Below are 14,950 nucleotides of genomic sequence, written 5' to 3' on the forward strand. Positions count from 1 at the left end.
AACGGACCTTTAGTGTGGCAGCACCTACCCTGTGGCATTCCCTCCCCTTAAATATTAGACAGGCGCCATCTCTGCTATCTTTTCGGCGCCTTTTGAAGACTTTCCTCTTCCAACAAGCCTTTTAAGTTGAGATGTATCTCAGTCTGCATCTGTGTTAGAATTGCTTTTAATAGGTCTTTTAATGTCTTTAACCCCCCTTTTTTAAAGATGTTTTTAAAGTTGTTTTTTTTAACTGTTAAACGACGTTAAAGTTTCATTTTAATGTATTTTAAGGTCTTTTTATGATGTTTTAAAGTGTTTTTAGTGTTTCTGTTTGCCGCCCTGGGCTCCTGCTGGAAGGAAGTGTGGGGTATAAATAAAATAATAAATAAATAAATAAACTCTTAAGAGATGTCCAAATGCATAGCAAACAGACAACTGAATGCCAGTTGCTGCTGGGAATCTCACGTGGGGAGAGTTGCTCTTGTGCTCAGGTACTGCTTATTATGGGATTCGCACAGGGCCATCTGGTTGGGCACTGTCAGAACAGGGTGCTGGATGATTCGATGGGCCCCTTGGGCTTGACCCTGCAGCCAGCCTCTTCCGGATGGTCTGATGTCCTTAGCCAAGAGTGGCTAGGGTGCAGAAGGGCAAGGCTTTTGCTGGGGCCCCTTAAGAACAAGATTGATATCTCCAAAAGATAACAAAGTGCCAGGTAATTCAGAAGGCGCTAAAGGCAGCAGGCTGACGGTGGCACAGATTTGCCTCTGGGAAAATGAGGATAGCTGGGCGCTTTGCAGCCTGCCCAGGATTTAAAAGAAGGTGTTGGGTGGACAGAGCCATCATCCTCTTCCTGCCCCCCGCAGACACACTCCAGGGCCAAACGGATGGGCGCTGATGACCCCACCCTACCCCTCCCATGGACAATTCATTCATTCCTGAGCCTGTAAACACACCCACAACCATCTGGTTATACAAATGCTGTGTTTCCTGAAACCGAAAGTTTTAACCAATCCCTTGCCAGCCCCTCGTTCTACAATCCCACCCACCCAAATCTCCTCTAGACCCTAGTCCCTTAGGGTTGCGTCGAGGAAAGGGGGTTGTGGGAGCACTTTCTATCAAACCAGAAGAGACCCAAAGGAAGAACCAAAGCAATTAGCGTGACTTTGTTCCAACAATGTTTATTATACACAACAAAGATAAAATGCATATGTGCTGCAGAAGGAGGTCATCGATAACAAATTGTCTCACTCTCATCGCCCAGGATCTGTTCTGGGACTGAGCCGTCTTCACGATCCATCGTCAAAGACCTCCATATTTTCTATCACCATCTCATCTGGGTGGAAGAGAAAAGAGGCTGAATGATGCCAGCTTTATTCGTTTATTTCCCCCGTTTATGCTCCAACCTTCACCTGAAGGTGCCAGGGTGGAGACGCCCCAAATCCAAACCCAAGTTCCGACCACAGTATTTGGCCTCAGCAATCCCAGACTCAGGCAGCTGCTGGGTTTGACACGGCCCCGCTGGGCCCACTGGGGCTGCCCCCTACCCCCACCATCACTGCCGCTGGTCCCTCAGGCGCACCCCAGGGATGGCTGCCGGACCCTACAGTTTGGGGCCAGCAAGAGCATCTCACCTGGCAGTCACCCCCCCAAGACCCCCCTCTCCCGCTTACGTGGCCTCAGTGGTACTTTCAGGTAAGCAACGGGCAGCTCAGGCAGGCAGCCACCGTCTTTGGTTTCCCAAGATGCAATGCCTGACACTGATGCATTTTGGGAAAGAGAAGATAGCAGCCCCCCAGGCACGCACGCCCACCCCCGAGAAAAAGTGCCAATGTGTGAGCAGGGGGTGGGTGGGTAGGATGGGAATGGGGGCCCAGCTTGGTGCGAGGGGGACCCATCATGGCGCTTTGCCAAGGGCATCTCCAGGCCCAGACTACGGATTACATTAAAAGAGCAGAAGAGGAAAGAAGTCAGTTCCCCGTCCTGGACAGGAGGAGGAACACTCTGCCCCCAAACTCAGGACTCAGCGTTTGATGCCGAGTGGAACTGGCCATTCCAGGCCAAGCACCCGCATGGTCCCCCTCTGGGCCAGACCCACAGGCCTGTCTCCAAACGCCTTCCCCGGATCTTTCACGCGGCATCCGACTCACCACAATGGCCTGCCCGGTGGAGTCCTGGACAGGGTCTCCTCCTCTCTCTGGCGAGCCTGGGTGCACGTCTCACGAACAAAGTGCAGGAAAGACTCGTCCGGAGGCAGTTGCTGGAAGTGGCCAGAGTCAGGCTGTGAGGGAATTTGGGGAAGGGCTCCTCTGCGTCTGAGACCGCAGCACTGAAGGTCTTGCGGGACCCCAGGGGCCAAACGCCACGAGGGGGCCTTGGGCTGCGGTCGTAGGAGGGATTGACTACCTGCTACTTCTCCCTTCTCAAATACTAACCTCAGGCAACGGGGAACGTCCGCTGATCTGCCGGGAAGCTGCAAGGAGAGAAGCAGGAAAGGAGACGGAGATGGATTAGTTCATCTCATAGTGTTTGCCACGGCGGATGATTATCACCCTCATCTTCCAGATCTTCTTCTCTTGTTTTCTAAGTCTTCCTACAGGGGGTGGGGAACCTCAAGCCCAGCGGCCAAATACAGGCCCCCAGGCCTCTCTGTCTGGTCCTTGGCCCCCTATCCTATCCCCAAGGGGCCATCCAAATCCACTTCCTCCCAGTGCTTTTTGGGGGGGAAGTAAAAAAGAGGTGGCTGTTACAAAAAAAAGCCCTGTTCCCTTCTTCCCCCCCCCCTGAAAACAGGGCCCCTGCTCACCTGTAACCTCAGCGGGCCTGTCTTGAGGGGGGCCACTTTATTTTGCCTCCGCCTCAGGAACCCCTGTAATTCCCTGAACCTAGAATGGGGGGAAGCGAAAGTGAGACAGAGAACCAGAAATGTTGTTGTTTGAGATGGAGGGGCTCTGGAGAAGACGGGGTCATTGCAGAACAGCTGGAACCGAAACATGGGTAGCCCAGTCTGTAACTGCAGGCACGTCCCTCCCATTTCATGCAGTTCCTTGAATTGGGGGACATCTAACGGCTGGGAAAGGTGCATGAAAGAGGCAGCTGAGACGAGCAGGGGCATGGAGGGAGAGGGCATCATTCAGCACGGGCCCTTGGGTCATCCAAAAACATTGCTGGGGAATCCTTCCCGTGAGGAGGGGGCCTTGGGCTGCAGGCGGGGGAGGGATTGACTACCTGCTACGTCTCCCTTCTCAAATACTAACTTCAGGCAATGGCGAACCTCCACTGATCCGCCGGGAAGCTGCAAGAAGAGAAGCAGGAAAGGAGACGGAGATGGATTAGTTCATCTTGTAGTGTTTGCCAGGGCAGATGATTATCACTCTCATGTTCCAGATCTTCCTCCTTCTATTGTTTTCTAAGTCCTCCTACAGGGGGTGGGAAACCTCAAGCCCAGTGGCCAAATACAGGCCCCCAGGCCTCTCTGTCTGGTCCTTGTCCCCCTATCCTGGCCACCCCGCCTCTCCCCCAGGCCACGCCCATCACTGCCCCTGCCCCACAATTTCCTCGAGTGCTTTTGTGTGGCTGGAGCATGTCCTTGACCTGGGATAAAGCCACTTGCATCCCTGGATGGATTTATGTGGGTGTAGAAATTTGTGACTTTTGCGTGCCTGGAAGGGAACCCAGTGTACCAAGGTTAAGAGTCACATGAATTGCTCTGCCTGCGTTGGCCTCTGGCCCCAACCACCATGGGCATGCGGCCCCCAGATTGTTGGCTGCAAGAAAATGCAGCCCTCTGGCTGAAAACTGTCTTTCACCCCACTCCAGAAATGCTTTCCCGCGTAGGATCCTTCATTGGGCCACACGGATTTGCAGAGGAGAAGGCTGCTGACGGTGGCTTTGTATTGACCTCCGTGAGCCTCTGAACAATACCAATTTGGGTGCGGGGTTCAGTCAGACAGGAGAGGGCTCAAGTGCTCCTGTCCTGTTCTGGGGTCCTTCACCCACAAGTCCTCAACATACCTGGCTGGCCACTGTGACTTTCAAGATGCTGGCCTAGGTGGCTCTTAGGTCTAATTTAGAAGTCTGGCCCTTTGGATATTCTTATGCGTGTGGGGTAAAGGCGCACTAGATGCCCCCCATCCTATCCCCAGGGGGCCATCCTAATCCACTCCTTCCCAGTGCTTTTTGGGGGGGAGGTAAAAAAGAGGTGGCTGTTACAAAAAAAAGCCCTGTTCCCTCCTCCCCCCCCTCACCTGTAACCTCAGCAGGCCTGTCTTCTTTGAGGGGGGCCACTTTATTATGCCTCTGCCTCAGGAACCCCCATAATCGCCTGAACCTAGAATGGGGGGGGAGCAAAAGTGAGACAGAGAACCAGAATTGTTGTTGTTTGAGATGGGGGGGGCTCTGCAGAGGACGGGATCGTTGCAGAACAGCTGGAACCGAAATATGGGTGGCCCAGTCTGTAACTGCAGGCACGTCCCTCCCATTTCATGCAGTTCCTTGAATTGGGGGACATCTAACGGCTGGGAAAGGTGCATGAAAGAGGCAGCTGAGACGAGCAGGGGCTTGGAGGGAGAGGGCATCATCCAGCACGGCCCCTTGGGTCATCCAAAAACATTGCTGGGGAATCCTTCCCGTGCTGTGGAATTGACACGGGCACAAGATGTGACCAGGACTACTACCTTGGAGGGCTGGCTACTGGCATGGGGATGACCCCACTTCATGGAGAAGAGGAGGAGGAGGATATCTCTGGCTAAGATCCATGATAGGGATGTAGAACCTCCAGGTTCAGAGGCAGTCTACCAGTGAATGCCACCTTCTAGAGGACAAGCAACAGGAGCGGGGTCTCGCTTGTGGGCTTTCTACAGATATCTGATTGGCTGCCAGACTAGACGGCCTTTGCTCTGATCCAGCAATAGGGCTCTTTCTATGCTCTTTCAAGGCACACGCAGACCCGACCTGTTCTCCGCAGGGACGTGGCTTGTGTCGTGTCTTTTGTGTATCTGTCTCTCTGTGTGAAGCCGCTTCATTGCCATGCCACATCACATGGAGGGCTTCCAGCGTTGTGCAGGGAAGCGACTGCAGAAGTGACCTCCAAGGGACCATGGGGGGGGGGACCCCGCAGCAGAAATGGAGGCGGAAGAAATCCTACTTACATTTTGAGCATGGTGAGATGTGCCTGGTTAAAAACAGACAAGCCCCTGACTAAACTGCCTACCTAACCCGCCTAAGCTAGCCCTCCCGCCCACCCCCACCCCACCCTTAACTCTACCGCTTGCTTAACCCTAACCCTAAATATCTAGCTAAAAAGTATAAAAAAGAAATGAAAAAAGATAAATAAACAAAACAGAAAAGAAAAAGATAAACAAAATATAAAGAAAATAAAAAGCCAAAAAAGAAGATAAGGAAAAAATAATGAAAAGGTAATATAAACATAAATATAAATGTAATATAAGCACAAAAGGCTACTGTAAGGACAGAATATGGAGAAACCAATTGGTTCCCAATAGGAAATGCCGTGAGACGGGTGTATTTTATCACCCGGTTTGTTTAATCTGTACGCAGAACGAGAAATATCAATAATTTTAGATATGCAGACGATACCGTTCTACTAGCAGAAACAGTAACCATTTGAAACAAATGCTGATGAAAGTTAAAGAGGAAAGCACAAAAGCAGGACTACATCTGAACGTCAAAAAGACTAAAGTAATGACAACAGAAGATTTATGTCACTTTAAAGTTGACAATGAGGACATTGGACTTGTCAAGGATTATCAGTACCTTGGCACAGTCATTAACCAAAATGGAGACAATAGTCAAGAAATCAGAAGAAGGCTAGGACTGGGTAGGGCAGCTATGAGAGAACTAGAAAAGGTCCTCAAATGCAAAGATGTATCACTGAACACTAAAGTCAGGATCATTCAGACCATGGTATTCCCCATCTCTATGTATGGATGTGAAAGTTGGACAGTGAAAAAAGGGATAAGAGAAAAATCAACTCATTTGAAATGAGGTGTTGGAGGAGAGCTTTGTGCATAGCATGGATTGTAAAAAAGACCAATACTTGGGTGTTAGAACAAATTAAACCAGAACTGTCACTAGAAGCTAAAATGATGAAACTGAGATTATCATACTTTGGACACATCATGAGAAGCCCTGATTCACTAGAAAAGACAATAATGCTGGGAAAAACAGAAGGGAGTAGAAAAAGAGGAAAGTCAAACAAGAGATGGATTGATTCCATCAAGGAAGCCACAGGCCTGAACTTACAAGACCTGAACAGGGTGGTTCACAACAGATGCTCTTGGGGGTCATTGATTCATAGGGTCGCCATAAGTCGTAATTGACTTGAAGGCACATAACAACAACAATATAAAAAAAAAAACTGAAATGAAACTCCTCCACTGCTGTCTCTCGCTCTGCAATCCCCTCCTCCCACTCCCCTTGCTTTCCTCTCCACTCCTCGCTAACCCACAGGCTGGACCACCTCTGGCTGGTGCCTTTGAAGCCAGCTGCCAGCGATGTCACAAAGGAGGACAGGCCACGGTCACCAGGGCAACCCACTTACCTGTCAGTTGTCCTAACCTAAGAGCTTGGAAAAGTTACCTTTTTAAACTACAACTCCCATCAGCCCCAGCCAGCATGGCCACTGTATTGGGCTGATGGGAGTTGTAGTTCAAAAAAAGTAACTTTTCCAAGCTCTGGGGTTAGGGTGTCGCATTGGGACCTGGGAGACCTGGGTTCAAATCCCTGCTTGGCCAGGAAGCTCGCTTAGTGACCGGTCACTGCCTCTCAGCCTAACCTACCTCACAGGGTTGTTGTGAGGATAAAATGGGGAGTGGGAGACCCATGTTTGTATCCCACCTTGAGCTGCTTAGAATATAAATATAATGAATAAATAACAACTTTCTGCACAAGACATGAGGCTTTGTTCCTGACTTTAATATACAACAATTCTTTTTCTTAGAAAAGCTGTGAATGTAAAAGAGAAGGAAACCTCCTCGCTGTGCAATAAAGCCAAAGGCGCTGGAAGTGCCAAGTGACCTGCCCCAGAGCTCCCTGAAACAGATCCGCCAAAGTTTCAAAGGGGAACAGGGAACATTTTTTTGCCCCCCCCAAGGGCACCATACCCGGGCAAACGGAGGGCGCCTGAGTAGCTCCATCGGGTTGCCAACCTGGGGGTCCTTTCCCAGGAGGAAGCCCCACTGAACACAGCCTCTAGTTTATTTGCCTCCCCGCCCCCATTAATAGGTTTAACAGAAAACCTGTCAACATAACCATCATCCAAGTCTATGCTCCAACAGCATAACACAGAAGAAGAGGAACTGGAGAGATTTTACGCAGAAGTACAGGAAGAAATTGATCACACACCAAAACAAGATGTGCTGATAATCATGGGGGACTGGAAAGGAAAAGTAGGGAGCAGACAAGAACTAGAAATTGTGGGGAAATGGGGCTTAGGAGATAGAAATGAGGCAGGAGAAACGCTTATTGAGTTCTGTGAAGCCAATAATTTGTTTCTTGCAAACGCCTTTTTGATCAACCAAAAAGAAAACTGTACATGTGGACAACACCAAATGGTCAATATGGGAATCAAATTGATTATATAATTGGGAGCAGAAGATGGAGAAGTTCCATACTTTCTGCAAAAACAAGACCAGGAGCAGACTGCAGTACAGATCATGAACTGGTCATATCAAACATCAGAGTAAAGCTAAAGAAGAACAACAAAGCAATCACAATGCCAAAATACCATTTAAGATACATCCCAGAAGAACATAAAGATCAAATAAAGAACAGATTTGAGGCTTTAAACTTAGTTGACAGAGAACCAGAAGAACTATGGAGTGAAGTCAGAGACATTATCAGGGAAGAATGCAAAAAGACAATACCTCTCGTTAAAAAGAGAGAAAGACCTCAAAGAAACTCTTAAAATGGTTAAAGAGAGGAAAGCAAAAGCAAAAGGAGAAACATGGTTAGAACCCTAAATGCAACAATACAGCGACTAGTACATAGGGACAAAGAGAACTATTACAATAGTTACTGTATAGAAATAGAAGAGGACAACAAAAAGGGAAGAACAAGAGCCCTATTCCAAAAGATTAGAGAAATGAAAGGGAAATTTAAACAGAGAGTAGGGATGTTGAACAATCAACAGGGGAACACACTGACTGACCGAGATAAAATAAAAGGAAGATGGAAGCAATACACTGAAGAACTCTATAAAAGAGATGCAAGGATGACATTCACGGAGGAACTGTATGATGAAGAACCAGAAATTTTAGAATGTGAGTTGAAAGCTGCTTTTAAAATACTTGGAAGAAACAAATCACCAGGAATAGATGGCATACCAACAGAGTTGCTACAAGTTACTGAGACTGAATCTGTCCACATTTTGACAAACATTTGTCAAGAAATATAGAAAACTAAACAATGGCCCACAGACTGGAAGCACTCAATATACATCTCAATTCCAAAGAAAGGGGATCCCAGGGAATGCAGTAATTATTGAAGTATTGCCTTAATAGCCCATGCAAGTAAAGTAATGCTCCAGATTCTACAACAAACGCTCTTACCATATATGGAGCGAGAAATGCCAGATGTCCAAGCTGGATTCAGAATGGGAAAAGGTACAGAGATCATACTGTAAACATACATTGGAAAATGGAACAGACCAAAGAATTTCAGAAGAAAGTCACCCTGAGCTTTCTAGATTACAGCAAAGCCTTTGACTGTGTAGATCACAAAAAACTATGGAATGCTTTAAAAGAAATTGGGGTGCCACAGCATCTGTTTGTCCTGATGCGCAACCTATACTCTGGACAAGAGGCTACTGTAAGGACAGAATATGGAGAAACCCATTGGTTCCCAATAGGAAAGGGTGTGAAAATGATGTGTGTTCCCAATTAAACATTACTGTACTAATTCATAAGTTCGCCAGTGAATGAAATTCATAAGTTTGCAAACATGAAAGCATGTAAGGCTAAATTCGTGTAACTATGTATCTTTTTGCTAAATAAAGGCTATAGAAAAAGGTCATTTTCTTTTTACTTTATTTTACTATTCACACAAAACATGTTCCTACTCCATAATGATTTTCTTATTTGTCCTTATTTGCCTTGTTACATTTTTTATAACATTTGAATTGAATAACGAACCAAAAAAAATTATAAAATGTAAGGGTGCCGATTTATAATTTGCAGGGGGGCACCGAACACGCCAGCACCGGCCCTGCCTCTTCTTCCTGGAAGAGGAGGCAGGTAGATCTCAGCCTTTTTGCAGGTTTTCCCACCTGAGATTGCCCCTCTTTCCTACCTGAGGCCTCACCACCTGATGGCAGCCCTGGATCACTCTGGGCCATCCAGTCCAACCTGGAGGGAACCATGACTGTCAGCCCAACTCGGGCTGAGGCCCAAATCTCCCTGAAGAGGCCCAATCTAGCTCGGGATTCAGCCAAATGCAGTGCATAGCCCTACATTTTACTAAATGTTGGTTTGGCATTAGCAAGTTTTTTTCCAATTTAGAATCACAGATTTTTGAATGTGTGCTTTAGAGAAGGGAGACCTACTTCAGTTCTAAGTAAGGGACCAGGTGTGCTATGTGGGAGTTCTTGCTGGGCTACAACTCCCATGATCTCTAATTATTGGCTATGCTGGCCAGGGCTGATGGGAGTTTGTTGGTTTGTTTATTAACTTTCTATCCTGCCTTTCCTCCTAAAGGAGCCCTGGACGGCAAACATAACAAAACAATTTAACAGCAACAAAAAGAAAAGCTATCTAAAAACAGTTTTAAAACATTCTAAAACAATTACAGTTTTAAAACATTATTCCATCCAGTGATCTCCAGGTTGCCAGGAACAGCCATCAAATGCCTTGGTAAACAGGCATGTTTTCGATTTCCTCCTGAAAGGCTGTGGTGATGGAGATAGGCATACCTCATTCAGTTGGGAGTCCAGTAACATCTGGATGGCCACAGGTTCTGCATCCCTGCATGAAAGGGACAAAAGACTTATCTTTGCATCTGATCACCCACCTTCCTGAGCTGCAACATAGGTGGCTTGCGGGCAACTTGTTTATTGAGCACCCATCCTGATTTGTCTGCACAAAATTTGCAGAGAGGTTAGGTGACATCTACTGTTTAGTAAGCATTCTTTCTGATTTATTTGCAGGGAGGTGAGACGACATTGTGTCAAGTCATTGTTTACCCACACTTTGCAGTACATTTCTCGTCACTTTTCTTATCACATCTGGAAGTAGTTAGGGAAAAGAGTTCAGGATGCAGATCTTAATTATGGTCAGCAGAGGGCGCCTCAGACTGTGCATTGCTAACAAGGGCCTTGCTTTTCAGCTCCTGGCTGTAGGGAAGAGGATAGATAGATAGATAGATAGATAGATAGATAGATAGATAGATAGATAGATAGATAGATAGATAGATAGATAGATAGATAGATAGATAGATAGATAGATCAGGAGTGTAGTCATCCAGGGTCTCGGTGTGTGTGTGTCTTAGACCCTTCACTTTTTAGAGACCAGGATCCCTATATGTCCAGCATCCTAAGTGCCAATCAGTATAAAAGGGGAGTCTGTTGGCCACTGAGAAGAGTCTTCCTTATCCTCTCCTGCTGATTGGAGCCAATCAGAGTGAAAGGAGGTGAGTCACTGAGAAGACTCTTTTCAGCCACTAAGAAGACTTTTCAGTAGCTAATACTCTCCCCTTTCATGCTGATTGACTCCAAGGGACGTCTGTTGTTGTGGGAGAAGGCATGAACAAGGATCTCATTGTCAATCCAGCAGCAAAAGATAAAAGGGGGGAGGGTATGGGTGTGCCTATCATGAAGGGATCCTGCACTTCTGAATTTGCCACTACATTACTGAGAGAGAGAGAGAGAGAGGGAGGCTGGATGAAAAGGAGCAAGTCTTAAAGACGTTTTCTGCACTTAGAGGAAATTTTGGAGAAAAGATCAGATTCCTGAACAGAGACCCAACCAAACTGCTTTAGGGCCCCATTCCTCAATGTTCAACCTTGCAGGGATGGGGGAGAAATTAGATTCAGTTCACATTTAAAGCTGATTCTATCAAATTCACACTTTCCAAAACAATAAGAAAACCAAAACACAGCCATCCTTCAAAATTCACATTTATCTGAATTATGTGATGCAGTTGTCTAACCAACCAATGTCCACAAAAATGCATACATTAAGGGGAAGTATGAATAAAAATGAATATATTGTTGAAAATAACATACAAAAATGCATTAAAGAAAATTGCTTTGCAAGAATGTATGAATTAGTCAAAACTGCATACCAAAATGTGTTTTGTAGAGAAATTTGCACAAGAATCTTGATGAATTTTCATGAGGATTTTTTAAAATTTAAAATTCCTGCAGAAATGAGAACTAAATTTAAGACTAGAAAAATGAGAAATTGGGAAAACTGACATTGACAGATCCTTCTGTCCGCAGTGCTAAGAAGGTCAAGATGCACCTCTGAGATTGATGAGCAGCAAAAGACACTTCACTTTGTGTGGTACAACTTGCATATCTCTGTTAACACTAACACCAACTAGTGGCATTATTTGCACTTAATTTACAACTACCAGATCACATATATTACATCTATTTTACTAGCAGGATTCAGTCACACTCTGGCAAATTCAGGTTGCACAATTATTAGCTGACTGGGAGCTCTTGCACAATAAATCCACTTCTCAATCAAATTAGGCAACTTTTAGTGAGCCCTGGTGTCAAAATGCACGCTACTCAATCCGTCACTATGTTCAAAGCCTTGTTATTAGGTAGAAGGGCTCGTAGCAAGGGTTTGGTATCTGATTTGTATACTGTGTTGGATATTTGCACTGGTCCTATCAAGGGGTAGAAATCCCTTTGGGAAGAGGCTCTACACATGGAGCTCAGTGACTCTATATGGAAACAATTGTGGACACCTAAACTTTATTATATATCAGCATATGTCTGGGAATGTTCTATGAAAATGACACATAGGTGGCACTGCATACTCGTTCAGTTATCTTGTATAACCTCCAGTCTGCCAGCACTTTGCTCGTGTGGCTGTGGAGCCAGGGGGACGTTCCTCCATTTATGGTGGAAGTGTCCCACTGTACACGATTTTTGGGTGGAGGTGTTTCAAGAAATTTTGAAAATATTTTAGATGGATATTGCTATTGCCCCACAACTTACTCTGTCGAATATTTGGGACTCCCAGATGGCAAGTTTTTATGCCAAGGAACTGTTGATGTGGATGCTGGCGGCAGCCAGAACTTCTGTAGCGCAATAGTGGAAGACATCCCAGGATCTTCATTTACCCTTATGGTATAAAAACTTGTGGAACCTAACAATTTCTGAGAAATTAACTCATGAGTTATGAGTTTCCTGTGGGACCAAAGACCCGGAGTGCTTTTATGCAGCCTGGTGAGAATTTATTTCATATTCTCCTGATACTGAAATATGTCATTCCTTACCTGTTCCAATGCGGGAAATTTGGATATTGTGATGTTGTTTTGTTATGTTTTGTTTTATTTTTATTCTTTGGTTTAGTTTTTCTTACACAATGAAAAATGGAAATGGACTGCCTTCAATATGATCCTGGATGAGGACGCAGACCTGGTGTATATTACGGAGACATGGCTGGATGAGGCCTCAGCTCCTATACTTGAGGCCATGTGTCCAGCCGGTTTCCGATATGCACAGCAGCCGAGGATTGGGAGGCAGGGAGGGGAAGTGGCAGTTATCTACCGGGAATCTTTGTGTTTCGCCAGACCCCCTCTCCATGAGACCAAGTTTGTTGATTGCATGTACTGGAGGTTGGGCCAAAAGGGCAGTTTAGGGATTCGGCTTGTGTACCGCCCACCCCGCTGTGCAGCAGAATCCCTGACTGAGGTGCTCGAGGTAGTCTCGGCTGTGCGGTTGCTCTCCCCCAATCTTGTGGTGATGGGGGATTTCAACGTACATGCCGAGGCTGTCCTCACAGGAGCCCCTCGGGATTTCATGGAAACCATGACTTCCTGGGATCTGCACCTTAGTAATATAGGGCCTACCCATGTAGCCGGTCATGCTCTCGACCTTGTGTTTGCCTCGGGAGGGGAGGATAGTGCTCTGAAAATGGGGGTGAATTCTTCTAACCCCGTGTCATGGTCAGATCACTATCTGGTGAATATAGATCTCTCGATGCCGCACGCCCTCCACAGGGGACAAGGACCTATTAGAAGGGTCCGCCCCAGACGCCTGATGGAGCCCAAAGGATTCCTGAATGCGCTGGGGGATATGGAGCTGACTGAAGGTCGCCCGGTCGAATCCCTGGTGATGGAGTGGAATAAGGAGATCGCCAGGGCAGTGGACCAGGTGGCTCCGAAACACCCTCTCCCCCTGAACAGAACTCAGACAGCACCTTGGTATACACCACGGCTGCGGGGTCTGAGACAGGAGGTGAGACGACTTGAGCGCCGGTGGCAGAAATCTTGCACTGAAGACGATCAGACACGGGTTTGAGCAGCAACAAAGAGTGGCAACAAAGGCAGCAAAGAAAAATTTCTTTGCTGCCTCTATTGCGTCGGCAGAGTGTTGTCCCAGGAGATTGTTCCAAGTGGTCCGAAGCCTGGTCGGTCCAGTTGCTCAGGAACCCATGGAGCACTCTAAAATCTCCTGTGATACTTTTGCTAAACACTTTGCCGATAAAATCGAACGTCTGAAGAGCATGCTTCCGCTCGCCGTGGAGACAGGAAGTGGGCCAGAGTCGGCCAGTTGCATTCCAGTCTGTTGGGATCGGTTTCAGCCTCTTCTCTCTGAGGAAGTGGACAAGGTGCTCTGTACTGTGAAGCCGACCACCTGTCTGGTTGATCCTTGCCCATCATGGCTCATCATGAGCTGTAAAGAGAGACTGGGCGAAGGGATCAAGGCGGTGGTGAATGCATCCTTGCAAGAGGGTGCAATGCCATCAGCCCTCAAGGAAGCGGTAATAAAGCCCATCTTTAAAAAACCGTCCTTGGATCCCCAAGAGTTAAACAACTTTCGCCCAGTCTCTAATTTACCATTCTTGGGCAAGGTGATTGAGAGGGTGGTGGCTGCGCAATTACAGACACACTTGGAGGAAACAGATTATTTAGATCCATACCAATCGGGTTTTAGGACTGGTCATGGTACGGAAACAGCCTTGGTCGCTGTGGTAGGTGATATGCAGAGGGCATTGGATAGGGGTGAATACACCTTCCTTGTCCTCCTGGACCTCTCAGCAGCTTTCGATACCGTTGACCACGGTATCCTTTTAAACCGCCTAGAGGGATTAGGAATAGGAGGCACTGTCTTGCAGTGGTTCCGTTCCTATCTCTCGGATAGGCAGCAACGGGTGGCATTGGGAGATGAGGTTTCAGACCCTTGGCCTCTTCATTGTGGAGTGCCACAGGGTTCTATCCTCTCTCCCATGCTATTCAACATCTATGTGAAACCGCTGGGAGCAATCATCAGGAGTTTTGGGTTGCAGTGCCATCAGTACACAGATGACACTCAGCTCTATCTCTCCTTTAAGTCCTCACCGGAGTTGGCTGTGAATACCATGTCCAAGTGCCTAGAATCCGTAAGTGGATGGATGGGAGAGAATAGGCTGAAGCTGAACCCCGACAAGACTGAGGTATTACTTGTGGGAGATAAAAGGAAGTTAGGAATTACTGACCTGATGCTTGATGGGGTAAGTTTACCCCTGAAGGACCAGGTCTGCAGTCTTGGGGTCATGCTTGACTCCCAGCTGTCCATGGAGGCTCAGATTACAGCAGTGAGCCGGACAGCTTGGTATCAATTACATCTGATACGGAGACTGCGTCCCTATCTTCCTGTTCACCTGCTCCCTCAGGTGATACATGCCCTGGTCTCCTCTCGCTTAGACTACTGCAATGCGCTCTACGTGGGGTTACCCTTGAAAATGGTCCAGAAATTACAGCTGGTACAGAACGCGGCGGCACGCTTGATTACGCAT

At 47.0% G+C, this 14,950-nt stretch overlaps 1 long non-coding RNA gene across 1 annotated transcript; it reads right to left on the minus strand.

Moving 5' to 3' along the window:
- Window positions 1-1,240: 1,240 nt before the first annotated feature.
- LOC133370221 (uncharacterized) lies at window positions 1,241-2,862 on the minus strand. The gene is made up of 4 exons (XR_009759097.1): window positions 2,786-2,862; window positions 2,415-2,452; window positions 2,130-2,239; window positions 1,241-1,315 (listed from the first exon to the last, which is right to left on the minus strand). It is a non-coding gene; the product is annotated as an uncharacterized LOC133370221 (long non-coding RNA).
- Window positions 2,863-14,950: the final 12,088 nt, after the last annotated feature.

Source organism: Rhineura floridana, chromosome 15 (assembly GCF_030035675.1).
Source record: "Rhineura floridana isolate rRhiFlo1 chromosome 15, rRhiFlo1.hap2, whole genome shotgun sequence".
NCBI lineage: Eukaryota > Metazoa > Chordata > Lepidosauria > Squamata > Rhineuridae > Rhineura > Rhineura floridana.